At 36.3% G+C, this 27,739-nt stretch overlaps 1 protein-coding gene across 3 annotated transcripts in view; it reads left to right on the forward strand.

The window, feature by feature from the left end:
* Positions 1-27,739, forward strand: part of TTK (TTK protein kinase) — an 87,381-nt gene that overhangs the window by 7,117 nt on the left and 52,525 nt on the right. Inside the window, exon 1 of one of the 3 annotated variants that reach the window (XM_073893545.1) lies at positions 520-538. The exons of the other annotated variants lie outside the window; for them this stretch is intronic. The gene's annotated coding sequence lies outside the window, so the exon portion shown is untranslated. Of the gene's footprint in view, positions 1-519; positions 539-27,739 lie in introns of those variants that run through there. 3 annotated transcript variants of the gene reach the window in all.

Consider the following 27,739-nt stretch of genomic DNA (forward strand, 5'->3'; position numbering starts at 1 on the left):
GAGGAAAGAAATTCGCTATATTTCAAGGACTTAGTATAAAAATCTGATTCTTGGTTCCAGGCCAGTGTTTAGCTAATTCCAGAAGCTGTCTTTCATGAGACATCCTGATACTCTGGGAATGCCTTAAGGAAAATGACTGTATGTGAATGAATTTAAAGAAATATCCTAGCAATTAGCTGCAATGTTTTGGGCCCAGCAACTGTGCGGTTGGACATACACACAAGATGAATAACTATACAAAAACACATAATGTCCTTCAGACCTTGGAGAAACAACCTTTACTCTGAAGAATCCATACACAAGGGCGCCTGGGTGGCTCAGTTGGTTAAGCGACTGCCTTCGGCTCAGGTCATGATCCTGGAGTCCTGGGATCGAGTCCCGCATCGGGCTCCCTGCTCGGCAGGGAGTCTGCTTCTCCCTCTGACCCTCTTCCCTCTTGTGCTCTCTGTCTATCATTCTCTCCTTCTCAAATAAATAAATAAAATCTTTAAAAAAAAAAAAAAGAATCCATACACAAAACTAGAAGACATCAATAGAGGTAAAGTATTGACTTTTATACCATCACTTATATATCTGGTCCCTTTTTCTTTTTTCTCACCAGCTCCTTCTCTTCTTTCTGACCTTTGAATGTTAGAGTTCTTTCTGGTTGCTTTATAGTCTTCTCTTTTGCTTATAATTATACTTCCTGCCTAAATTATTTGATCCATTCTCATGGCATTAGTTGCTAACCTGTTTATAACTCCAAAAAATGTATATCTCCAGCTTAGAGCCTTCTTTCAAGCTCATATCTTATGTAATACTTTCTCTTTGATGTGACTTAGGCATCTGAAATTCAGCATACTAGAACCTATTCCCCCCTACATCTGTTCTTCTTTCATATGTCTCTATTTCCACACATGCCAAAAGTCATTACTGGCACTTTATGCTCTCTTACCACTGACATCCAATCCATGACCAACTATCAGTTCTAGATGCAAAATTTATCTTTGACTTCTTCCACTTACCTCAGCTCTACTACATATACTTTAACCTAAGGCTCCGTCATCTCCTGCACCTTAATCACCTCCTAACTGAAATCCCTGCATCCATTTCTTGCCTGTTGACAATTTATTCTTACAACAGTTTAAGTACTTTTTAAAAATTGCACACCAGATCATGGTGCCTTTTGACTTAAAACTTCTTAATGCTCCCACTGCTTTCAGGAAGCTTCCAAGTTTCCACATATGCCCCTGCCACTTCTGCCTTCATTCATTCTACAATGAAGCTATTCTTGACTTCTTTCAGTTTCTTCAAAGAGCCAAGTTCCTCCTTGCCTCAAGGTTTGTGCACACAAATTTTCCCTTTTTTTTGGAATGCTCTTTTCATAACCTCCTCTATTAAAGCTAACTTCCACTTTACTATTAATATATCACTTCCATCAAGAAGCTCTTCCTGGGGTGCCTGGGTGGTTCAGTCCATTAAGCATCTGCCTTCGGCTCAGGTCATGATCTCAGGGTCCTGGGATCGAGAAGCCCCACATCGGGCTGCCTGCTTGGGGAGCCTGCTTCTCCCTCTCCCTCTGCTCCTCCCTGAAGCTTGTGCTCTTGATCTCAAATAAATAAATAAAATCTTAAAAAAAAGAAGCTCCTCCTGATTTCCATGACTAGGTTTTATATGCCTTCATTCTATCTTGTACTTTTCTATCATACTATTTATATCATTTGGTATTATGTATGTATGTATTACAGAATAACTGCAAATAAGAGTGCTTAAAACATGATAGAATTTTTTCTTTTTTTTTTTTTAATATTTTATTTATTTATTTGAGAGAGAGAGAATGAGAGATGGAGAGCACGAGAGGGAAGAGGGTCAGAGGGAGAAGCAGACTCCCTGCCTAGCAGGGAGCCCGATGCGGGACTCGATCCCGGGACTCCAGGATCATGACCTGAGCCGAAGGCAGTTGCTTAACCAACTGAGCCACCCAGGCGCCCCGAATTTTTTCTTTTTATGACTGAGGCTGACCAAGGCTAGTGGAGAGAAAAAGGTCAATAAAAAGTTAGCATCTTATAACAACTTCAAAATACATAAAATAATTTTTAGACTAAGGTAAAAACTAGACAAGTTCAAAATCATTGTCAGGGACTTTAATACCCATCTCTTATATTTGAATAAATGGACAAAAATATAGATTTGTATCACAAAGTAAATCACTTGACCGTGCTGAGGCTTATGGGATCCTAAATCCAATTACGGCAGAATACATATTCTTTTTAGTAGACACAGAACATTCACAAAGATCTAGGATTTTCTGGGTCATCAAATAATTCTCAATAAGTTTCAAAGTATTGAAATAATATACCTATGTTCTCTAACCAGAAAGGAATTAAATTAGAAATCAATAACAATAAAATACTAATAAAATTGCTAGCTATAGCAATATAGCTATCTTCAATAATACATGGGACAAAAAAGAATTCAAGATAGAAATTAGAAAATACCCCAAACTGAATAATAATTAAAACACAACATACTGAAATGTGTGGGATGTAGCTAAAGCAGCTGTGAGAAGAAAAGAAGTAAAACACTTTTATTAGACAACAAGATTTACAATCAATGCTCTATGTTTCTAACTTAAAGAGCTGGGGGAAAAAGTAAAATCAAAGTAAAAGTAAAATAAAAAATAAAAGAAATAATAAAGAGCAGAAATAAAAGGAAATAGAAAATAGCCAGTTGAGAAAATCAGCAGAGCCAACAACAGTATGAAAGCCAACCTTTGAAAATGTTAAGAAAATTGATAAACCCTGAGCTAAGATGGAAAAGAGAATGAAAGAAGGATATTATCACAGGACCTGCAGGCATAAAAAGGATAATAAGGTAATATTATGAACAACTTTATGCTAGAAGATTTGTTAAATTGGATAAAATGGGCTAGTTCCTCAGAAAACGTAACTTACACAACCAAAACAAGAAGAAATGTGAAATCTAAATAGCCATAAACTATGAAATAAATTAAGTTTGTAATTTAAAAATGTCCCAACAAAAAGTTCCAGACCTAGGTCACATCATTGCAAATTTTATGAAACATTTAAGGAAGAAATAATGTCGATCTTACACATTTTTTTTTTTAGAATATAGAGGAGAAGGTAACTCTTCCCAACTTATTTTATTATGTCAACATAACTCATATCAAAATCTAACAAGGACTTGTCAAGAAATGTAAAGTACAGTCTAACATTCCTCATAAGCATAGATGTAAAAATCCTTTTAAAATTTATCAAAGCGAATTCAACAGAATATAAAGAGGACAATACATCTTTAATGTGTATGCACCAAATAACAGCATGTCAAGATACATAAGGTAAAAACTAATAGAACTGCAAGGAGAAGTTGAAAGCTCCATTATTATAATTGGAGACTTCCACCCCTTTTTGAGTAATCAATGGGTGAAGCAGACAGAAAATCAGAAGGATATAATTGGCCTAAACAATACTATCAATCGACCTGATCTGATGTAAAATACTTTTAACAATGGTAACATATGCCCTCTTCTCAAGCTTATATGGAACATTTACCAAGGTAGACTATATTCTAGGCCATAAACACACCTTAACAAATTGAAAAGAATAGAAGTCATACAAAGTATGTCCTCAGACCACAATACAATCAAACTAGAAATCAGTAACAGAAAAATAACTTGAAAAACCTCAAATATTTGGAGATTAACATGTTTCTAAATAACACATGGGTCAAAGAAGAAATTTTAAGAAAAATTTAAAACATTCTGAATTAAAATGAAAATATAACATTAAAACGTGTATAATGCGGCAAAAGCAGTGCTTAGAAATTTTTTTACAGCATTAAATGAATATATTAGAAAAAGAGATCTAAAATCATTAAGCTTTTACCTTAGGAACCTAGAAAAAGAAGAGCAATGTTAATTTAAAGCAAGCAGAAGAAAAGAAAAATTAGAAGAGAAAATAATGAAATTGAAAACAAGAAAATAACAAAAATCAACAAAACCAAAAGTTACATCTTTGAAAACAATAAAATTGATAAAGGTCTAGTGAAGCCAAATAAGATTTAAAATCAATAAGCTTTTAGCTAAACCATCCTTAAGTAAAAAGGAAAGAAAACACAAATTATTAACAGAAATGCAAGAGTGGTTGTCACTACTGGTTCCATGGACACTAAAAGGATAATAAATGAAGACTGAGCAAATCTATGTCCACAAATTTGATAACTTAGATGAAACAGATCAAGTTCTTGAAAAACACAAAATACCAAAATTCATAAAAGGAGAGAAAGAAAATGTAAATGGAACTATATCTATTTTAAAAATAATTAATAATTCATAACCTTCCAAAAAAGAAAGTATGCAGGCCCAGATGGTTTCACTGGCAAATTCTGCCAAACATTTAAGGAGAAAACAATACCAAATTCTCTACAATCTCTTCCAGAAAATAGAACCAGAGGGAACACTTTCTAACTCATTCTGTGAGGCCACAATTACCCCAATACCAAAACCAGATAGAGACATTAAAATAAAGGAAAAACTAGAGACCAAGATCTCTCATAAACATAGATGTAAAAATCCTCAAGAAAATGCTACCAAATTAAATCTAACAGTGTATAAAAATAAGTAAACACCAAGATCAAGTGGGACTTATTCTGTTATGTAAGGCTGGTTCAATGTTCAAAAATCAATCAATGTCAACAAGCTAAAGGAGAAATTCTTATTGGTCTTATCAACTAATGCAGAAAAGGCATTTGACAAAATCTAGCATCTATTCGCAATAAAAACTCTCAGCAAACAAGAAATAAAAGGAATTTCCTTAACTTGGTAAAGAATCTCTACAACCTACAGCTAACATCATATTTAAAATGAGAAAATGGATACTTTTTCTTTAAAATAGTGAAGAAGACGGGACACCTGGGTGGCTCAGTCGGTTAAGCATCTGCCTTTGGCTCAAGGCGTGATCCCAGGGTCCTGGGATCAAGTCCCACATCAGGCTCCTTGCTCAGCAGGGAGACTGCTTCTCCCTCTGCTTGCCACTCCCCCTGCTTGTGCTCTCTCTCTCTCTGACGAATAAATAAATAAAATCTTTAAAATAGTGAACAAGACGAGGATATCCTCTCTCACTACTCCTATTCAACATTGTACTGGAAGCCATAGCCAGTTCAATAAGAAAAGAAAAGGAAGTAAGTGTATACAGATTGGAAAACAAGATATAACACTGATTATCTATGTGGAAAATCCTAAAGAATCAACCACAACAAAAAATTTTTGGCACTAATAAGTAAATATAGGAAGTTCATAGGATGCAGAGATAATATACAGCAGTCAATTGCTTTACCAGTAATGAACAGTTGGAATTTGAAATTTAAAAATAGTATCACTTATAATGGCATCTATGAAAATTAAATATTTAGGTATAAATCTAATTTAGGTATATAATCTAAATTATATACAAGCTCTCTATATAGAAACTACAAAACCCTAATGAATAAATAAAAACATATATAAGTAAATGGAGAGAAATGATATTCCATGTTCACTGGCTAGAAGACTAAATGTTGTTCAGATGTCAGTTTTTCCCAATCTGATCTACACATTCAAGGCAATACCAGTCAAAATCCCAGAAAACTGTTTTGTCACTATTAACAGACTTATTGCAAAGTTCTTATGGAATGCAAAAGTATAGCAAACACAATACTGAAGAACAGAATTGGAGAACTTACAGTACTTGATTTCAAGACTTGCTATCAAGCCACAGTAATTAAGATAGTGTGGCATTGAATGAATGGACGCATAGAATAATGGAAGAAATATGAAGTCCAGAAATAGACCCACACATATATAGTCAACAGATCTTTGACAAAGGAACAAAGCCAATTCAGTGGAAAAAGGATAGTGTTTTCAACAAATGGTGCTGGAAAAATTGTATATCCATATGCAAAACAAAAGAAAACACAACAAAAAAATTAGAGACCATCTATCTTTTATCAAAATTAACTAAAATTGGTCATAGACCTAAATGTAAAATGTAAAATAATAAAAATTCCAGATGAAAAGATAGGATAAAGTCTAGGTGACTTTGGTTTTGGGGATGAGTTTTTAGATACAGCATAAAAGCATAATCCATGAAAGAAAAAAATTGATATAAGTCATGAAAATAGAAACTCCTGCTCTGTGAAAGATGGTTTAGAGAATGAAAAAACAACCCATAGATTTAGAGAAAATATTTGCAGAACACTTATCTGACAAAGGACTTGTATTCAAAATATACAAAGTATTCTTAAAACTCAACAGTAATAGGGGCGACTGGGTGGCTCAGTCGTTAAGTGTCTGCCTTCGGCTCAGGTCATGATCCCGAGGTCCTGGGATCAAGCCCCACATCGGGCTCCTGCTATGCGGGAAGCCTGCTTCTCCCTCTTCCACACCCCCTGCTTGTGTTCCCTCTCTTGCTGTCTCTCTCTGTCAGATAAATAAATAAAATTAAAAAAAAAAAAACAACAGAAATAAAACAACTCAATTTTTTTCAAAAAGCAAGAGATCTGGACACCTCGCCAAAGAAAATATACAGATGGCGAATAAACAGGTGAGATGCTCAATCTGCTATTAGAGAACTGCAAGTTAGAACAACAATGATATACTACATGCCTATTAGAATGACTAAGTTCCAAAGAAGCCTAACAAATGCCAATTGCTGGTAAAGTTAAAGAGCAACAGGAACTCTCTATTCACTGATAGCAGATATGCAAAAGAAAAAAAATGGTACAGCCATTTTTAAAGACAGTTTGGCAGTTTCTAAATATAATCTTACCATATAATCCAGAAATTGTGCTCCTGGGTATTTACTCAAATAATTTGAAAACTTTTGTCCAACAAAAAGTCACACATTGATGTGTATAATAGCTTTATTCATAATCACTAAAAACTGAAAGCAACCAAGCTGCTCTTTAATAGATGAATGGATACACAAATTGTGGTAGATTCATACAGTGAAATATTATTCATCAATAAAAATGAATAAGCTATCAAGCCATGGGAGACATAGATGAAACCTACATGTATATTGCTAGTTGAAAGAAACCAGTCTGAAAAGGCTATAGACTGTATGATTCCAATTGTTTGACATTTCTGAAAAGGCAAAATTATAGAAACAATAAAAAGACCTGTGGATTCCATGGGCTCAGGGAGATAGAAGGAAGTTGAATATGTCTAGTACAGGACATTTTTTAGGGCAATGGAACTATTCTGTATGATACTGTAATGGTAGATAAATAACACTATGTATTTGTCACAACCCATAGAACTTTGCAGCAGAGAATGAGCCTTAACATATGAAAATTTTTCTTAATCATTTAGGAGGTTGGGGGATCCCAAGATGGAATACAGACTGTGACAAAAGAATCTGATTACATTACAAAATGTATAGTATGACCTCACTGAAAGGGGTCAGGGTAAAATTTGCAGATGTAAGTAAATTTGGAAATGAGTCGAGTCTCTAAGACTAAAGGCAAAAGGAACTGCAGATAGTTAATGTACTCTAATTGATAAAGTAGTTTCTCACAGGAGTACAGGTCAACAATTCTGATATTGCTATATGTGTACACTAGAATTGAACAATTAAGCAAATGCATGGCAAATGATGTGAGTCGAGTTTCTCACCTGGAGTGGAAGTTTATAGGTAAGCTAGGAGAGGAGACATCAATGTGTAAACTCATGTTTGGCTTGATATGGAATCAGACGGTTACATATAGATGTATTTATCAACATGTGTATATATACAGGTTAGTATATGCCTGTATTGTTTTTGCTTTATCAGCTGAGAGGGCTTAGAAATGTTGATACCCTACTAGCAATAAGCACACTTACTACCCAGATTTTGGTTTGTAATACTGTTCTCCAGTCAAAATAACCAGGGATCCTTGGAAAAATGACTGATTCTAAGACTAAGGCAGGAAATGTATATGATGATCTCAGAACATCTTTTAGTACTAGAAATTAAAAGAAATTAAAGGGGAAAAGTAAATGGTGTAAGTGTGGCAAAAGAACACCAGAGACAACTGGAAGAGCTCCCATTGTCTGAAGCTTTGAGCAACAAAATAAAGTAGTATTGTATTATAGCCCAAAATGTAAAATTAGTATTTATGAGTATGTACCGATAGAAACAAATGACTGGATAAATGGGGAAGAAGAGAGAAATATCTCTTGCAGAAGAATTCCAAATAATTATGTAGATACTCCACCTTCAAGAAGGTGGAGCATAGGGACGCCTGGGTGGCTAAGTTGGTTAAGCGTCTGCTTTCAGCTCAGGTCATGTTTCCAGGGTCCTGGAATGGAGTCCGGCATCAGGCTCCTTGCTCAGTGGGGAGCCTGCTTCTCCTCAGCTCCTGCTGCTTGTACTTTCTCTCACTCTCTCTCTGTCAAATAAATAAATAAAATCTTTTAAAAAAGGAGGTGGAGCATGACACCCCATTCCTTAAGTAAGGGCTACACATAGTGACTTCTTTCCAAAGAGTACAATATGGAAAGGGAAGAAAAACAGCAATTTTACAATGGATAAATCTGACAAATACTACCTCAGCCAGGTGATCAGGGTCAACATCAACAATAAGAAACGTTGATAGTATATACCCTTGCTCTGATGTAATGAAAATGGTGCTTTACCTGTGTGGTCTTTATACCCCAAACTCATAACCCAAGTAAAATCATGTGGAAAACATCAAATAAATTCCAACTGAGGGACATTACATAAAATAACTAGTACTCTTTAAAAACTGTCAAGGTCATCAAAAGCAAAGAAAGTTTGAGAAACTGTCATCGCCAAGAGGAGCCTAAGGAGACGTGAAAACTAAAAGTGATGTATTATCCTGGATGAGATCCTGGAATAGAAAAATAACATTAGGTAAAAACTAAGGAAATCTGAGTAAAGTACTAACTCAGCATTAGTTCAATAATTGAGACAAATGTACCATACTAATGTAAGATGTTATTAATAAGGGAAACTGAGTGTAGGATATATGGGACTCTTTTTCCATTTTTATTTAAACCTAAACTGTCTAAAAATTAAAGACTTTTTAAAATCATAAATAAATCATGAAAAAATAGTTTTAACCTTTTGCAGTAATTTCAGTTCTAGGAATATATCTTAAATAACTACTATGTATCTTGTGGTAAAGTAGGTTTTACAGTAGTACCTGGAGCATAAGCATGTTGTGAAATATAAATGAGGTCAGCCATATACAGTTGTATGAGCGCTCAATAAATATTGGTTGCTACTGTTTTTGTTATTATTCAAAGCTGACTCTGACTCAGGCACAGTCCTCAAAGAACTGACAGCATAATAGAAAGATAAATAAATGAGCTTACCTACTGCCATGGCTTCCAGCACTCAATAAATATAGTAGTAATAATGACATTAACCTCAACATTAATGAAAAATTTAAGACAGAAGTATGATGGAGTGCAATGGAAACAGGAGGATCTCCTAACTTAGACTGGAGATGTCAATGGCTTTCTAGAAATGATAACTAGCTAAGACAAGTGTCATGAATAAATGTTAACTAATTCATGTGTTCATTCAACGAACATTCACTGAGTTACTACTATGTATATCAGACACTATTCCATTGTTTTGAGAAATCAAATGTGATTTCCCCATGACATTGCTGCCTTCTATAAGTTTTACTTCTTTAAAATAGTTGAAATCAGTCAGTATCATATCTGGGGCCAATGGGCATTCTTTGGAGAAAAATTTCTCTTTAAATTGGAAAGTGTTATCCTGGCCAGGGCATACATAGAATTAAATTGCATGGGCTTGTCAGTGAATAGGACCTAAGTGATCAAAAAATTCTCCCCATTTATAAAGTCAAAATGGAAAGCGAAAAAAAACTATGCTTTCATGCTCTACTGAGATCATTAAACCAAGAAACTAAATTAAGTCTGTAAGTAATATGGTTTATCTGGTAGAGCTAACTTAACTGATCAGCAAAATCACAAATTATAATTGCCATAGACAAATTAGATTGAGCAACACTTCTTATATTACTAGTCAGATTTTGGTCTAGAATAATACAAAAGATTAGCAAGTAAAGGATGACATGTGGGAATTAGTGTTGGCCACAAAATTAACACAATTGTAAAATAATTAGTCTCTTGTAAATTTCTGGTAGTATGCATTCATTCTTTTCTGATCTAGGGTAGATAAGGATAAGACTGAAGAAAAGCAACACATTTTGAGCACATTTTATTAGAGTCTAACTAGTAGGTTCCTTATTTTCCTTTGGCACTTTGTCTGCAACAGATAGTAGATATTAAGACCAACTAGGAAGATAGTATGTTATAATGGAAAGCATCCTGGACCAGGAATCAGGGAGACCTCAGTTCTGTTTTTATCTGTGGCTCTAAGGTGTATGGGCATGGGCAAGTCACATGTGTCATGAATAAATGTTAACTAATTCATGTGTCATTTTATGTTTCTCCTTATCTGATAAATAAAGATAATGTATTCTCTATCTACTTCATATAATTGTTGTATGGTCAAATGAATATGAAAGTATATTTAAAACATTGCATTTTTACTACTGAAATTGTTACTAATAAACATACTTAAAGAGAGTAAGTTCTTCATGGGAAATTGAAAAGATTTTTTAAAAGATATTGTGATATATCTCTCTTCATTAGTAATTGAATTAAGTAACTATATGTAATGTTGTAAAATTTACCTTGTACAAAAAGGAAATAAGCATTGATAACTATTTCTTTCCATGGGAAAAAGGTATAGCCCTTTAGGTATTCCATTATATTTTCTCATGTTGAAAAAACCTCCCCCAGTACCTTTAAAAGGATTATACAGATTTGGCCACCACAAATATAATTTAGATAAGTTGGAATTCGTTTTTTTTTAAAGATTTGTTTATTTGAGAGAGAGATGGCGAGAGAGAGAGCACGAGTGGAAGGTGGGCAGGGAGAGGGAGAAGCAGGCTTCCCTGCTGAGCAAGGAGCCCGATGTGGCTCTTGATCCCAGGACCCCAGGATCATGACCTGAGCCAAATGCAGATGCTTAACCACCTGAGCCACCCAGGTGCCCTAACTGGGAATTGTTCATTGTTTTTATTGTTCTTAAAAAGAATAACATGAGCTATAATCTCTAATCTTTGGTTAGATATTATTTTCTCTCTGATAGTTATTGATGGATATATTGGAAAAGGAGAACTCAAATATTCTTTAGAATTTTTATCTGTCCCCTCATGACAAATGCTTCTGTCCCTTCTCCCTGCACAGTGATTTTTAGCTTCCTAGAAGCAGATGTGGATAACAGTCCTTAAAAGTAGCCTTGATATGCACTAGCATCGAGGAGGGAAACAGCAGGTACCCACATTTTGGAGGAAATAACAGAAAGAAAAGAGAGAAGGTCTTAAAGGTGGATTGATTCCTATACAGTAATGGAAGTTATTTAAGTGTAGGGACTGTGTCCTTTTCATCTCCTTATTTGTGATGCTATGAACAATGCAGGACCATGAGTAGATGTGCAATATAGATGGCAAATGTTGAATGCATGGAGGGATGGGTGGATGATGGATGGATAAGTAGATATAGTAGACTTATCTAGAAAATATAGACTAAAGGAATATATCACAATCTCTTTCAGTCCTGTTAACTAGGCAGGATTGAAGGTAGGGGTGGGAATAACAGCCAGATACCTATACACGCACACACCAGGCATTTTATCTCCTTGTCTAATTACTGGAGCCAGTCTCCACTCTCCTAATTATCATTTGGCAAAAATAAATAAGACCAAAGTACCATGAAGATTGTTATTTACAATGCACTGAGCTTTACTAATTTGCTAGCTAGGAAATAGTAGATTATAGTGTGTGTTGAATATTTATAAAAATCTCTATTCACTATAATTGATATTTAAGCATTTTATTCAAAATTTTTGAGCATTACAAATGTAAATGAGCAGACATTTCTTCTGAGTAGGAAGGGGCAAAAGAGTAAAGCTCAATAAAAAGAAAGTCAAAAAGAATAAGAAGGCAAAGAAACCCAAAACATTGTGACAACAAAACAGCTAGAACTAAGCAATGATTTCTTGTAATGTACACATTCTAAAATAGCCTTTCTATGCCCAGACTGAATATGAATTTACAGCATCTGTTCTCTTTGATATCATGCAGCAAAAATGGCATGTATCCTATAACACTGCTGGTGAGTGGTAAGAAAAGAAGAAGCTAAGGCCACCATATTCACTATTTTGGTATTTCCCACAAAGCACTTCCTATTCTATAGGCTTTTGATTAAATTATTAATAAATAAGATATGAATGGAAGTAGCTTATATCAGAGGTAGCAAAGTAAAATTCCTACAGCTCCCATAAAACTAATATAAATGAGTGACATCTTTGTATCTTTTGACACAAATACCAATAAATACAGAAGGAATGATAAAAAGTAGAAAAGCCTTGTTTTTCCAACAGCTATAGTAATAGTTGATTCTGGCTAGAACTATTAATAGATGCTAAAATTACTGATTGGAGGATTGTTAAGGAACAGGATAATCACATAATCTGAAACATCACTTCACACAGATCACAGTAATTACAAAGGGGAGAAGAAAGTTTTACAATGAAAAATTGGCAGATAGTACCTTAACAAAATGATCAAGTTAATATGAGCAGTAATGGAAACTGATGTCATGTGTCTTCTGAGGTGAGGCCCTGCAAAGACTACCATGTATGTAATACTACATGATATCATTTCTCTAAAAGGGCAAGCAGAAAGTCCTATGTAGCTCCTCTTCACAAGGCTTTCAGGGAAATTGTTAGATTCAGTTATAAAATGAAACACAGGTGAGAGTTTTGGGAGGCAATTTCAGCAAAATGTATTGGCAGCAAGTATTTCTGGGAGATTGTGTCCTCTCATGTATTTTATCATATATATCTTTAAAAACAAAGGCATAAAAGCAATACAGTACAATACATCCCCCCTGGAGTTGCACATATTTGTGTGTGTATATGGTAAGGGATGTATCTGTGTGTTTGAGAGATGGGAGGTTGGTGAGGGAGGTTGGATCAGTCATTATTTGTTATGCATCTCTCAAAAGGTATCTGTCTCTCTTCCATCCTTGCTTTTTTCAAATTTAACCCTGATATTGGAGCCAATGCATCAAAAAATACAGCAGAGGGAAAAATATATACCAGTGAACATCCTTATGCTGAACATTTCAATAACTCAACACAGAAACTCATGTCATCGTGGATTCACAGTCCCGGTCTAGCACAGGCCTCGAAGGCCTGGCCTCTCTCCGTCTCTTCCTATATTCTGCAGTACCCCCAGGAAGCCCAGCTAGCTCTAGGCGTGCCCTCATCCCGTACCTCCCTCATACCAGGGCAAGAGCCCCTCGCCTGAGCCTCAGTTTTCACATGCACACCAACAAATACTTTTATTAACAAACACGTTCAATCTTCGTTACTCATCTAGTGCTCAGCATTACACAGTGTGATTTGTAACCCTAAACATCCACTCTTGTTCCTAACCCCATTCCAGCCCCAAGGAAATGCTTCTTCAAACCTTTTATCCTAGGACCTCTGAAGCAAAAGGCACCTGCAGCCATGAGAGTTTGTGGGTTGTACCACTGCCAACAGTGGAGATGGACACTGCTTCAGAGCAGTTAGTGGTAGAAGTGCTTAGATAATAGAAAGACTAATTAACTTGTCAAGTTCTTCCTCTTAACATCATTCCCAGGAGTGTGGTACATACATTTGCTTGCTTCTCTTTGTGTTTCAATGTATGCGTCTGAAGGCCTTTACCAATCAATATGGTATTTGTAACAGTTTTATGTTGCTGTCCAATATGGTAGTCTTAACCACATGTGGTTGTTGGGGCAACTGAAATGTAGCTAGTCTGACAGAGAAGTGCTGTAAGTGTAACAAAGACATCAAATTTTTCACACTCAGGTGAAAAAAAGAATGTGAAAGACCTCATTAATTATTGTTATATAGATTACATGTTGGAACAATATTTTAATACTTTGCATTAAATAAAATATATTATTAAAATTAATTTCAATTATTTTAAATGTTTACTTTTTAATTCTAATGTAGAAAAACTTTTAATGTAAAAAATTAAAAGTTATGCATGTGCCTTGTACTATATTTCTATTGGACAGTGCCAATCTAGACATAATATTTATAAAGTGTGGTACTGATTCTTTATTAACAATTAAATGCAATGCTAGAATTGTGAATAGTTTTTTTTAATTGAAATATAACTGACATATATTACTTTCAGGTGAACAACATAAGGATTTAAAATTTGTATGTATTATGAAATGATTACCAGAATAAGTCTAGTTAACATCTGTCACCATACATAGTTACACACTTTTCTCCTTAAGATGAGAACTTTTAAGATCTACTCTTTTAGCAACTTTTAAGTATACAATACATATTATTAACTGGAGTCACTATGATGTACATGGCATCCCTAGGACTTACTTATTTTTTAATTGAAAGTTTTTACCTTTTGACCACCTTTACCTATTTTTTCCACCCCTCATCCCCCACCTCTGGCAACCACCAATCTGTTCTCTGTATCTGTGAGTTTGTTTGGGGTTTTTGTTTTGTTCTAACATTTCACATGTAGGTGAGATCATACAGCATTTATTTTTGTCTGTCTGACCTTTTTCATTTATCATGATGCCCTCAAGGTCCATGGGTGGATAGTTTTATTTTTATAAAAATGTCTACTAAGAATTAATTAAATGTTTAAAAATGATTTAGAAAATAAACTTTATTTAATCACTTTGATTAAAATTTTTCATATGCGGGCACCTGGGTGGCTCAATCGCTTAAGCATTGCCTTCAGCTCAGGGCATGATCCAACGGTTCTGGGATTGAGTCCCACGTTGGGCTCCCTGCTTCTCCTCTCCCTCTGCCTGCTGCTCCCCCTGCTTATACTCTCTCTCTCTGTCAAATAAATAAATAAAATCTTTAAAAATTTTTTTTCATCTGCATTGATTAGAATTTGTGTTTTGACTTAATTTTAATGTACATATAATTTGAATATTTTAGAAGAAAATGATTTTTGGAAAAATATATATAAAATACCTTAATTTTTATATTTTAATTTTTGCTGAAAATACATTCAAATTTTGTACTCTTAGTATAGTTGCAATTATTTTTTAAACTTTTAGCTCTTTACTGTCAATAGAACACAAATAATGTAAAAATCTTAATTAGAATAATATAATGAGTGATTTTTTCTAATGAAAGTAAGAAAAATAAATTCGTGGAATGAGTCAAATTAGAAATAATTTATAAATTATAAAGTTTTATGTTATTAATATAAATATCTCTGGCCCATCAACAAAAAAATCCCTAAAACGTAGAGTAATAATTAAATTCAAATGTCTTCTATGTTTTGCCAACTATCAGTAATAGCCAGCCATAGCTTTAAACACATATTTTATTTTTGTTATTATGAATATACTGGTATTTCAGTAGGAGAGAACATACTTCATCTTACAGCTTGTTAGCCTGACCTATAACATTTAAATATTTAGATATATGGTATGTGGACCTCTATTTGTACTCTTGCCATGGAGCTCACAAATGTTAGGAGTGGACCTTTTCTGATCATAAAGGAGACCCAGGATAACCCAGAATTTCTAAGTGCAATGGGATAGCCTCCATGGAACCACATCATATGGGGCTTCCATAGTTTCTGGGGAGCCTTCAGAGCTGACAGCATTTGGGGCACCTGAAATGTATGGCCCTCTCACGGTCTTTGTGACCCAACTAAAGTGTCCAGTCTCACTTATCTGCACATTTACACCTCGGTCTGGATGGAAAGGGGTGGAGCTAAGAAATTGGTGGGGCAAGAGAATGAACCTAACAATCTCTTTGCATATATGTCTTCCTACTTTTGCCCTTTCCAGACTAAGTGAAATAGCCTGGTTGGCAATTGCTAAGACGGGTTTAAAGCCAACTCAAAATTTCTGAACTGAATGCAGTATCATGGCTGTGGTGCCAGCTTTTAGTAGAAACTGGGGCAAAGGGTGGAGTGGGTAAGAAGCTATGTTCTTCAAATTATACACTCAGCCATCTGCCAACTAAGCTGATTGAGGAGTCAGGCTCTTGAAGAACCCAAGGGAAAGTTGTGAGCAACTTGTTTATTAAATTGATTCACATATTATTTAAACAGTCCATGAGACTGTTTACTCCATTTTGAAAATTAATGGCTATTTTCACTGACAAAAACTATAGAATTATGAAAGATCCTTATGATAGAAATAAAAATGGACTTGGAAGCAAAAGTCCAGAATTCTTATCCTAGTTTTGCTGTTTTCCAGACATATAACCCAGGGCAAGTCAGTAAACTGGTCTAGTCTTCAATCTCCTACCTGCAAAATGATAAAAAAAAAATGTTATGCCTATTTCATAAACTAATATGAGGATCAAAGTAAAGCACTTTGAAAATTATAAGGTTACTTATAAATAGAAAACATTACCATTTTCTGTTGCGCTCTTGATATTTCCTTCAGGAACTTATGACCAATTTCCTATAATTGCTATTACCATAACATATTGATATAGGTTTATTTGATGTGATCATATTGTAAGATATATTTCTTTCCCAAATGACTATAATTCAGAACTCTAAATCAACAATTATTAAATATCCAAACCTTAATAAAGTACTATTCCAGAGAAATTTACTTTTTGTAAACCTCAATTTCACTCACTAAGAGTGCCATATTTCCCCCCTGAATTCCTATTTCTCTTTCCCTCTCCTTTCATTTTTAAAACTCAGATGACTTATCTTCTATAAGATACTTGTGTTGTCAAAAAAATTATCATTTGCCAATGTCTGCTTTTCTTCTGTCTCTCCTCCCTGCACTCATCTACAGTCAATAGGGAAGGTGCCTCTTAATTTCCTCATCTGGACTGTTTTTACAGAAAGGGACTCTTGTTGCTCCCTTCTTCACCTCCAGAGCCATCTGTGGGTTCCAATCCAACAGGACTAGTTGGGCTGTTGGACACTCCCTGTGCAACCTTGCCGTATCCGATAAATCAGGGAGTGATCCCCTGACAGGTACTGCTGTCACTATCCCGGATGTCCATGGCGCAAGTGGCACTCTAATCAGACTGTGTGCACACATGGTTGTGCAAAAGGCTATGGGTGGGTGAATTTTTCCTTGCCTCAGGTAAATGCCTTGCCCATCTGTGTGCTTAGAGTCAGTGAAATCCTTTCTTAAGATTTGAAATAAAAGACAATAATACGAAAATATTAAGACATTGCTCCCATGACTAAAAGTTGCACATTTAATTATGTAAGAAGAAAACTTCAGGCACCTAAATATTAGAATAAAATAATGTATTAAATTCTTTTCATAACTAACCGAGGAAAGGCATTGAGTTACTTTATGTATTGAGATAATAAGTTAATTCAGGCCCCTCCCAGGCAACACAATTAGAAGATAATTCTAAATAGGATAAATAAATAGGAAAAGACTTTAACCATTCTGTGCCCTATATTTAATCTGCAGAAATTATTTTAGAATTTCAGAATACTGTTTATTATGTTTATCTTCACAGCTGTGTGTTACAAAGTTAATTATATGTGTTTTAGTTGTTACAAATGTTCTCTAGGAATTCATATTGATGGCTTTTTTGGAATTATCCATTCCAAACAGGTGACCAGTCCCTTAGTATTTCCTTGCCTCACAGGCAAAAGGTGGCGAGACTCCTAGAGGAGCTGGCTTCTTTCTGGGGGCACTCAGAACATTGTACCTTCAGTACAGATACTGTCAGGCTTGCTGATGATTCCAGGACCCTAAATGTGGACCAAAGCAGCAGATTCCCTGGAAATGTCCCAACAGTTCTTCAGTAATCACTGTGAGCAAATGATTGATAACTGGAGCCCCCCGGAGTCTTAGTCAAACACAAGACACAGGTACAGCCCTGGGTGGGTGGAGCTCCAATTACTACTGAATTTCCCACCAGCCTATAAGAATGGGGCATGGAGTTAGCTTTCAAGTGATTTATAGATTATAAACAAATATGGTAGTCCTTGCACTTTTGAATTTGTGAATTTGAATTACATTATGGCTTTCAATGTACACATTCACAAACTAGACAAGGGATTAGAGAGAATAAATTATTCTTGGTTTGAACAAGAGGTTATTGTTGAGCTGATGATCTTAGAATGATAGGCTCACAGATATCTAACAGTAATCTTCACTTACTCCTTGGCCCTTTAATTGTGAAAACAGAGTAACAAAGTATAAAAACTAAAATTATTTTGAAAAAGCACCACAATTCCATCATCCAAATAAAGAAACTATTTTAATGCTGCATATATTTTTCCAGTCAATATATATTAACAAGTAATCTGTGTCTCCAATATGAGGAGTATCATGGAGGATTTCCAGCAGAATTATTGAAAGCCCAAATTCCTTCCAGTCCTTGATAGAATATCCTTTGGTGTGATTGTCTTCTGTGTTCCCTTTGGTGGCCTTTAAATTGCTCTTGCTGCCACCTCATGGCTTCTGTTGCTCCTGGCTGCTTTCTTACCAAGGGTGTGCGTTGGCGTTACGTGATTTGAAAGCTTGTCACTGCTGAGTTCATTTGAAGATTTTCTTGTGCATCAGGATAACAAACCTGAGGTGCAGCTCCTGTAGGCTCATACCTGTCCGAACATGTCTGGGAAGTTTGTGACCAGCCTATTTTCCTGGGGCCTGAAGAGCCTATGGAAAAAGCCCGAGTTTTGTCTCCTGCTGGACTACTGGGCATTTGGGGTAAATTGTGAGATATTCTAATAGAAGTCAAATTGAGAGGGGGCTATTGAGAGTCTCCTGGAAAAGAATTCATCCTACAGGTGGAAGGAGGAAGACCTAATGAACTCCCCAGTATCAAAACCCTACTCATCAGAGGAGGAAAGAGATTCTGAGTATACCCTTGTGACTGTCACATCTGTTCTAAGCCCAGTCCCATACATTCTTGTCTGGGTCCTAGGTCAAATGAGGACGATAAGTAAAAATTGGAAGAACATTCACTGAACACTTCATGAAACATGAAGGCATACACACAGATATATTGCATTGTTTTTGACCCCTCAGATTGAATGTTACAAATTGGAGACAGATAACCCCAATTTGCCACAGATCACCAAATTTTGGTTCTTTGAACTTTTCAGAACTGCAGCATGTGGTGACATCCTTTGGGCTCAGTGGAGTAGCAATAGGGTGAAGAATGAGATGCTTGGGGGAATAGGATCTGGGAAAGCTGTGGTGACTGTTGGAGGAGAAATGAGGTATCTAGTAAGGTATCTGTCGGTTTCTGATCACAAGTAAGACATCCCCTATGACTCTCAGAAATGCTAAAGGGAGCATCTTTGGGGTTGAGGACCAGCTTTATGCAACTAGGGGTAATAAGACCTGAATCATCTTCAAGTGACCCTGAATGCACCTACAGGCTGGCGAGGTCCCTTCAGAGCTAGATGCAGGCTCACAATAACCACAGATGGAAGATACAGCTACGTTTACTATCTGGTCAAAATGGCTTAGCCTCTTAGGTTTTTAATAGTTCCCCTTGACTTATTACTTTTCTTTGATTTCTTTCAGCACATAAGTACATCCTTTGTGCAGGGGGATAGAGTACATAGTGTGCAAAACATATTTTAATCAATTCCTTACAGACCTCATAGCCTGGTGGGCAACACAGATTCATTTATTTATTCATTCAACAATTTTTATTAACTACCTACACTGCTACATACCATTCAATGTTTTTGGCATAATAATGAACAAGTAAGCAAGGAAGGATTTTAATTTCAAAATGCTTACTTGGTAGGAGTAGATAATAAACACAAGGATAATACACACAAAGATCAATATAAAATAAATAAATACAGATAGGGTTAAGTACAGGGAAGGGAATAAGCATAGTGATATGATGACAAACAACGGAAAGGCCCCACTGAAGAGGTAATATTTGAACAGGAATCTAAAAGATGGAAAAGAGCCAACCACCAGAGATCTGCAGATGAGTGTTCTAGGTAAAAGCAACAATAAAAGGCAGGGCCCTTAGGTGAGAAAAAATTCAGTGTGTTCAGGAACTGAGAGGAAGCCAGGGAGCTAGAACTTAGTGAGAGAGAAGAAAGTGTGATGAAATGAGCTTAGAGAATCAGGAAGGGCCAAATAATATAGGGCCTTAAACTTTGATCAGGAGCATGGCTTCTTGCTTCAGTTACTAGGAATGCTATGGATGTTATAAGCAAGGGACAGTCATAATTTTAGAAATTACAGTAACAGGTGCTGAGATTTTTCATTTCCATTTTCTAACAGTACTCTCCCTCAAATCTCAAGAAACTAAAATTCTTATGAGCTGGTCCTGAGAAAATGTCAACTGGCACTATTCAGTGACTTACCACCAAGCTCATTCTTCACACTAACGTGTGGTGTCTCTACATTGACTCAAATAGCTGAACCCCTGCTTATTCCCTTTGGGGGCCATAAAATGGGACACTCCCTGAGACATCAGGGTGGGTTTGGTTTCCTCCTCTTCACTGGAGGATTTCCATACCAAGACTAACTATCTAGCAACTGCCCCTCCCAGGAGATTCATGGCAGTGAAACTTTTATAGGCCTACCTTTCACATTAGAACAGCCCTATTTTGGGGGTACATCGGTGGCTCAGTCAGTTAAGTGTCTAACTCTTGATATCAGCTTAGGTCTTGATCTCAGGGTTGTGAGTTCAAGCCCCAGCATGGAGCCCACAAAAAAATTAAAACCAAACAAAAACAAAAACAAAACCAACACACACACACACACACACACACACACACACACACACACATACACGGCCCTATGTCGACGAATTTGGCAACATACACATAAAACTTGTGATCTAAAAGTCTTAATAATAGTAAGGTAACAGGGAAAATGGCAGAGATGCCCTGCAGACCTGATAGGATCCTGAGAAGAGTGAGTGCAGCAGCCAAAGGAAGACAATTCAAATATTATGTAGTGACTGCCTGTTTTTTTTGTTGTTGTTTTTTAAGATTTTGTTTATTTGACAGAGAGAGAGAGACCATGAGTGGGATGGGGAGGGTGCAGAGGGAGATGGAGAATGAGAAGCAGACTCCCCAATGAGCAGAGAGCCTGATGCGGAGCTCAATCTCAGGACCCCAAGACCACGACCTGAGCTGAAGGCTGACACTTAACTGGTTGAGCCACCCAGGAACCCTGGCTGTCTGTTCTTATATATGAACACTTGTGCAAAACCCAAGGGCCTCTCAGAAATAGTGGAGGAATGTGGATTTTTCAAAGAAACAGAAGGCTGAATTAGCAGGTAGGAAAGATTGAGTCACCAATAGGCTAAAATATGGAACACAGCTCCATCTTTAAAGTATCTTCCAAACATTTTGAAAATATTTGGGGCTTCCTGATGGGATTTCTCATTTATGTTTATTTTACTTTCATCCATTCGCCCACCATTAAAGAAATGTATGTGTGTGTGCATAATTACATTTACAGTTTTAACTCTATTAGTCACTATATATATTATATATGGACTGAATGTTTGTGTCCCCCTAAAAATTCATATGTTAAAATCCAAAATGTATGTGGTCATATTAGGACACCCCCAATGGGATGTGTTCTTATAAGAAGAGACTTTCTTCTCTCTCTCTCTCTCTTTCTCAGTTTGTACACAGAGGAAGGCCATTTGAGGGACATGCTGAGAAGGTGGCCATCTGCAAGCTGAGAAAGGAGGCCTCACTGGATACAACCCTGCTAGAACCTTGATCTTGGACTTCCAGCCTTCAGAACTGTGGGAAAATAAATTTCTGTTGTTTGTTCTACTCATTTTCCTGCTTCTTTGAATAACTGGTCATGTTTTCAATTAGACATTGTGAATTTGATCTGGTTGGATTTTCATGTACTTCTATACATATTCTTAAACTTTGTTTTAGAATGCAGTTAAATCATGTAGAAACAACTTGATCCTTTTAAGGCTTGCTCTTAAGTTTTGTTAGGCTGGACCAGTGCAGTCTTTAGTTTAGGGCTAGTTTTGCTCCAGTACTGAGGCAATATATAAGTTCTTTGTCTGATGCTCTGTGAACATGAACTATCCCTTGTTTTTTATGGCTCTAGAGATTATTCCCTCTGATCCTTTCAGCTATCATTTTCCTTGGGGGAAAATAAGACATATGCACTCATTGGTACTCAGCCAGAGCCTCAAGAGGCCTCTCTGTAGATTTCCAGAATTCTCTCTCTGTCCTGCTTACTTTTTTTCTGGTACTCTGCCCTATGAACTTTAGCTGCCTTGGCCATCCCAGACTCCATCTTCTTAACTTATGGGGAATGCCAGGCAATGCCTGGCTTTCCCCCTTCCTATACTGCATCTTGGAAACTCTCTCCAGGCACTAACGTACAGACAATGTCAGGGCTCATTTGCTTGTTTCCTTGCGCTCAGGGATCATTGTCCTATGCTGTCTGGTATCTAATGCTTTAAAATGCTTGTTTCATTTATTTTGTGCAGCCTTTGTTGTTTCCAGAGAATAAATCTGGACTGTGTTTCTCCATCTTGGCTGGACTCTAATTATGTATTTGAGAACTTTATTTTTATAAACCTAAATTACGTTTATCCCTGTAGATTTCATATTGTTAATTTTATCCTTTTTAATTCTCTTCTGACATTTTGCCTTTTTTTGTTTTAATTAGTATGTGAAAAATGAATAAGCATTATTTCTATATGTTTGTCACACAGATAAAATATATAGTTTAGAGTAAGACCAGGGATAGAGTTCTGAGGCCTTCCACAAGGGATCAACCTGAAGTTCTCCTCAAACCATTAGGCAGTGTTCTTTGAGAATAATGGTCCATAGAGTTGCAGGATCATCTCACATTAACAGCATGGAGCTTACATACACATCTCCTGTCCACAAAAACAGTAAGAGAGTCTTTATCACTTTCTTTGCAAAAATGAAGGTATTCTATGTTTATTGCCTTCCCTAAATTTAGAAACTGTCACAGTGAGAGTTTAGTTTATTCTAATGGCTTTTTTTTAATGAATCCATGTTGGTATCTGCAGATCTCTGCTTCTAAACAATTTTATATTCCAGAATTGAGCTAAAAATCCACGTCCAGATTATATAGACCTACAGCTTCCAAATTTTACCTTTTCTAAAAAGAGTCACTTGTCCATTTCTGATTTCCCATCATTGGTCTTGTTTATCATGACTTTTCAGAAACTGCCAACAATGTTTCTGGAACTATAACGCAAATTTTTTCAATATTCTGCTTATTATCTCCAGTATATTACCCAGCTATGTGAGGTTCCTTCTGTATAGCTGAGATTGAAAACATATGGCTAAAATTTTTTTAAAAAGTCACTGTGTCAGAAAATTTTAACAAAATTTAAATCTTTCTTATACAGCTTCACCTGGTAAGAGTTTCAACTGTATTTGTTTTTTGTTTTTTGGGTTTGTTTGTTTTTGAGAGAGAGAGAGAGAGAGAGAGAAGAGGGGCAGAGGGAAAGAGAGGGAGAGAATCTCAAGCAGGTGCCACACCCAGAGCAGAGCTCAACACAGGGCTTACCTTCAGGACCCTGAGATCAGGACCTGAGCCAAAATCAAGAGTCAGATGCTTAACCAACTGATCCACCCAGGCACCCCAACCATATTTGTTTTTAAGATTGTCAGTTTGAGGGGTGCCTGGGTGGCTCAGTCGTTGGGCATCTGCCTTTGGCTCAGATCATGATCCCGGGGTCCTGGAATCAAGCCCTGCATCGTGCTCCCTGCTCAGCGGGAAGCCTGCTTCTCCCTCTCCCACTCCCCCTGCTTGTGTTCCCTCTCTCTCTCTGTGTCTCTCTCTGTCAAATAAATATATAAAATCTTAAAAAAAAAAAAAAAGATTGTCAGTTTGAATGCTATTACCCATGATGGAGAAAAAAGAAAAATAGGAATCTTATTTGTCTTCTGTCATTTGTTAACATGACCTATTGTCTGAATAACTAAATAATACCTGGTATCCAAGTAGTAGTCCCAAACCATCACTGCTGTTTTCCTTGGTCAGAACATAATCTCAACTCTCATTGCCATTTCTCTTCATAATCCTGAAGTACTCTGTTGGCTGCCCTTGCCCCCCTTTTTTCTTTTGGAAGAGGCTTGGTCCATTCTGTGGCATGTAGCTTTCCTGTTATTATTTTTACAGGCTCCCACCATTCTTATAGGTTCACACCATTCCTATATGCACCCAAATCAGGTATACTAATAAGTTTTTAACCCTAGAATAATCACTGTGACTACATTCTGTAAAAACTTATCATCCAAATATGGGAAACAGTTTCTGCAACCAAAGTTTGGGATTTAGTGAACTCATGTAACAATGACTTCAATAATTGATTTTTTTTTAAAGCAACCATACTAACAGAAAGTTATCAGATTAGCAAAAAAAAGTGACATGATGATAATGGCAAAGTTACACGGTCCAAATTTTATTTGTGTAAAAAAATGTGAAGCTTTCCATCTTGAAGTCATAACCTCTTGGTTAATTGTATTGTTTTGTGGAAAGCTTGACTGAAAATAAACAAGTTTATTTATGTCAGATGAAGTTGGTTTTAAGACAAACTAGTAATTGTGGTATATTATCTTCACTGGAACAACTTCATTTCCTTACTCATCTCTGGAGGTGGCTTCTCTTTGGTCTATGATTCCAATGGCCTGAATGAACAACAATTAAGGATCAAAATCTATTTGGATAGGTGAGTCAGAAGCATTGATTCTGGGTAAAGTAGGAAAGCCTTGGACACCCTCATCTGTAGATGTCTAAACACTTCAGTGGAACTATTCATCCCAATATGGCACATTGTTACATATCTCCCATGAAAACAATCAATAAAGCATTTAGCCAAGAATGGTATCTACTTTTGTTTCTGAATAGCTTGTAATGATAACCTGTCAATAAATAGTTGCTGAGAATTGTGTAGGACACTGTAAAAAGGTTCTTCAAGCACTTATAGGAAGCTTACATGGTTAGAAGCTTCTTGTCCTCAAGAAGTCTACAAATCTAGTAGAGGAAATAGGATTCTGAAGTACTCCAATGGTTGCAAATGTTAGTAATTAGCTAACATTCACTGAGTGTCTACAAAGTACCAGATACAATTCTAAGCACTCAGGATACTGTAATGAACAAAGTAGACAAAAATTCCTGTACTGGGGCACCTGGGTGGCTCAGTCATTAAGCGTCTGCCTTCGGCTCAGGTCATGATCCTAGGGTCCTGGGATCGAGACCCGCATCGGGCTCCCTGCTCCACGGGGAAGCCTGCATCTCCCTCTCCTACTCCCCCTGCTTGTGTTCCCTCTCTCGCTGTGTCTCTCCCTGTCAAATAAATAAATTTTTTTAAAATCTTAAAAAAAAATTCCTGTACTTATGGAGCTTACATTCTAGTGGGGGAGTGGGTAGAGAGTCAGAAAATAAATAAGATAATAAGTAGGTCAGGTAAGTAAAATTATAGGATTTTACCAAATCAAAACCTCAATGAGATATTACCTCACACCAGTCAGAATGGCTAAAATTAACAAGTCAGGAAATGACACATGTTGGCGAGGATGCAGAGAAAGGGGAACCCTCCTACACTGTTGGTGGGAATGCAAGCTGGTGCAGCCACTCTGGAAAACAGTATGGAGGTTCCTCAAAAAGTTGAAAATAGAGCTACCCTATGACCCAGCAATTGCACTACTGAGTATTTACCCCAAAGATACAAATGTAGTGATCTGAAGGGAGACGTGCACCCCAATGTTTATCGCAGCAATGTCCACAATAGCCAAACTATGGAAAGAGCCAAGATGTCCATCAACAGATGAATGGATAAAGAAGATGTGGTATACATATACAATGGAATATTATGCAGCCATCAAAAAACTGAAATCTTGCCATTTGCAACAACATGGATGGAACTAGAAGGTATTATGCTGAGCGAAATAAGTCAATGAGAGAAAGACATGTATCATATGATCTCACTGATATGAGGAATTCTTAATCTCAGGAAACAAACTGAGGGTTCTGTTCATTTATTAATCACAAAGCATTATGCTAAATGAAATAAGCAAAGAAAGTCAATTATCATATGGTTTCACTTATCTGTGGAACATAAGGAATAGCATGGAGGACATTAGGAGAAGGAAGGGAAAAATGAAGGGGGGGAAATTGGAGGGGGAGATGAACCATGAGAGACTATGGACTCTGAGAAACAAACTGAGGGTTTAGAGGGGAGGGGGTGGGGGGATGGGTTAGCCTGGTGATGGGTATTGAGGAGGGCACGTTCTGCGTGGAGCACTGGGTGTTATACACAAACAATGAATCATGGAACACTACATCAAAAACTAATGATGTAATGTATGGTGATTAACATAATAAAATAAAACTTAAAAATATCTATAGGATGTTATAGACCACTGCTGGAAATACAATGCAAAACACATATGTAATTGTCAATTTTCCATTAACCATATTAAAAAGTAAGAAGAGATAGGTGAAAGTAAATCTCATTAAATTTTTTATTTTGGAATAATTTTTGGTTTACACAAAGATTGCAAATGTAGTACAGAAAATTGGGTGTTTACTCTTCACTCAATTTCCCTATTTTTAAGGTCTTATATAACTGTGATACATTTGTCAAAATGCTACCCTACGACCCAGCAATTACACTACTAGGTATTTACCCCAAAGATACAAATGAAGTGATCTGAAGGGGCACCTGCTCCCCAATGTTTATAGCAGCAATGTCCACAATAGCCTAACTATGGAAAGAGCCCAGATGTCCATCAACAGATGAATGGATAAAGATGTGGTGTGTGTGTGTGTATATATATATATATACACACACACACACACACACACACACACAATGGAATACTACTCAGCCATCAAAAAAATGAAATCTTGCCATTTGCAATGACCTGATGGAACTAGAGGGTATTATGCTAAGCAAAATCAGTCAGAGAAAGACAATTATCATACAATCTCACTCATAGGTGGAATTTAAGAAAAAGTGTACCAACACTGGTACATTACTATTAACTAAATCACATTATTTGGATTTCATCATTTGCCCATTAATGTCCACTTTCTGTTCCAGGATCCAATCCATGATACCATATTGCATTTAGTTGTCATGTCTCCTTAGTCTCCTCTGGTCTGTGACAGGGGATATTAATTTTAATAATATATCTTATTTAATACACTATATAAAAATATCATTTCAAACTGTGATCAATATTTACATTATCCATTATATATTTTACATTATTTTTTCATACTAAGTCTTCAAAATCCGTGTGTATTTATACTTAAAACATATAAGCACTTTCACAGAAAGTACTTAATCTGCATTTAGGTCTCAAGATTTACATTTGAAAAAGTAGGTTCACATACTCAGGTTCTAAACATACTTAAAAGTCTTCCAATAATTGCCCCGAATGTCAGGTTTTAATGAACTTAATTAATTTAAAAATTCAGTTCTTCAAATGCACTAGCCACATTTCAAGTGCTCAATAGTCTATGTAGCTAGGAATTATCATATTGAACAGTACAGCTCTAGATCATTCTAAGGACTTCTGGCTTTTATTCTGGGTGAGACAGGGAGCTCTGGAGGGTTTGGAGCAAAGGAGTGACGTGATGTGATTAAGAATACTCTGCTGTGCTGGAGAATAAATTGAAGTGAGGCAAAGGCAGACACAAGGAGAC

Source organism: Callorhinus ursinus, unplaced genomic scaffold (assembly GCF_003265705.2).
Source record: "Callorhinus ursinus isolate GAN/ISIS: 27379988/994484 unplaced genomic scaffold, GSC_fseal_2.0 scaffold6, whole genome shotgun sequence".
NCBI classification, from domain to species: domain Eukaryota; kingdom Metazoa; phylum Chordata; class Mammalia; order Carnivora; family Otariidae; genus Callorhinus; species Callorhinus ursinus.